We start from the raw sequence: 1,952 nt of genomic DNA on the forward strand, positions 1-1,952 counted from the left end.
ACTTAGAAAACAACTTATATGAATCTTAGCATAAAACTGAAGTGGAAGAGACTTAAAATCAAGGATGGCTATTCAGATTCATCAACTGAAAGATGGGCATATTGGATTATAAATAATAACATGCATGGCAAAAGGCAACATATCAAAAGTCAAAAGAGAACATTAAAAATTCTTTTCCACATAGAGGATTATGTTTGAATAGAAAAATGCAAAGTGATATTACAAAATGCTTAGAAAGTGGAAGTTGTCAAAAAAACAGTCAAATCACAGAAAATAAAATTAAATATGTCAATAAACACATGAAAATTTATTTAACCTTATCGATAGGAAAATGTAAATTATAAATAGAAAAGCAACAGGGTGATATTTCTTACCAATCATATTTGCAAAATTGGCAAACAATACAACCAGAAAATTTATAGAAAATTAAATGCAAATTTTAAGTACACATATGAAAACATGTCTAAACACACCAGTGAGAAAATACAAATTTAAGAAATCCAACAAAATACCATTAGTTGACCCATCATATGGAATAAAGTTAAAAGGAAAGAAATAACTAGTTGGGGGGAAATTATAGTTGCATTACTCTTCTATATTTTGTATGGATTATGAATTACTACAGTATTGTTGAAAATTATTCTGGTAATATTTAGAAATTTAGCTAGTAATTCTTAGGTAAAATTTATTCTGAAGCTCCTATTATCAAGTCATATGAAAGAGAACATTTATTACAACATTGTGGTGTCAAAAAGTGGAAACAGCATTATTAAATGTTCATCAAGAGCAGCACAAGTCATAATAATATTTTAAAATATATATTTTATGTCCTTTTTACATGCAATACATGCAGGCACCCACACATTATCTTTTTTTATTTGAGATGCAGATCATTAATATCTTTATAGATTACCTAAAGTTGAACTTAATCACCTCCCAAAGGCCCACCATACTAGCATTCAGACCATAGCAATATATGTACTCAGTAATTGGTTTCTAATGTATTCCATTTTGGTCAAAGAACTCTATATAATTTTAATCCTTTTTAGTTATAATGATACTTTATGGCTTAGCAACTAGGCTATCTTGGTGAATGCTCCATGCATACTTGAAAATATGTGTGCTGCAAATTGATTATTTCTTAGTTTTCATCAGACATTGAGGTTTTGAGGGCTGAAATCACAATATATTAGAAATAACTTTATGGTGTTTCATAAGGGCCACTAGAACATCTCAAAGAATTTGAATCCAAGAGATGCAAATCGAAACAACAATTAGGTACCATCTCACAACTGTCAGAATGGCTATCATCAACAAATGACAAGTGCTGGCAAGGGTATGGAGAAAAAGGAACCTTCCCACACTGCTGGTGGGAATGCAGACTGGTGCAGCCACTGGGGAAAACAGTATGGTGTTTTCTCAAAAAGTTAAAAATGGAACTCCCATTCGACCCAGTAATCCCACTTCTAGGAATATACCCCAAGAAATCAGAAACATCAATCAGAAAGAATATATGCACCCCTCTGTTCATAGCAGCACAATATACAATAGCTAAGATCTGGAAATAGCCCAAGCAACCATCAGCAGATGAGTGGATTAAAAAACAGTGGTACATCTACACAATAGAATACTATGCTGCTGTAAAAAAAAGAACTCTTACCATTTGCAAACAGCATAGATAGAGCTGGAGACCATTATGCTAAGCGAAATAAGCCAGTTGGAGAAACATAAATATCACATGATCTCATTCATTTGTGGAATATAATCAACAACATAAATTGATGAACAAAAATAGATCCAGAGACAAAGAAGCATCAAATAGACTGTCCAACCTCAGAGGGAAGGCAGGGCAGGGTGGAGGAAGTAAGAGATCAACCAAAGGACTTGTATGCATGCATATAAGCATAACCAATGGACACAGCCAGGGGTGAGGGCATGTGCTGGGGGGGTGG

This window comes from Myotis lucifugus, unplaced genomic scaffold (assembly GCF_000147115.1).
Source record: "Myotis lucifugus unplaced genomic scaffold, Myoluc2.0 scaffold_150, whole genome shotgun sequence".
NCBI classification, from domain to species: domain Eukaryota; kingdom Metazoa; phylum Chordata; class Mammalia; order Chiroptera; family Vespertilionidae; genus Myotis; species Myotis lucifugus.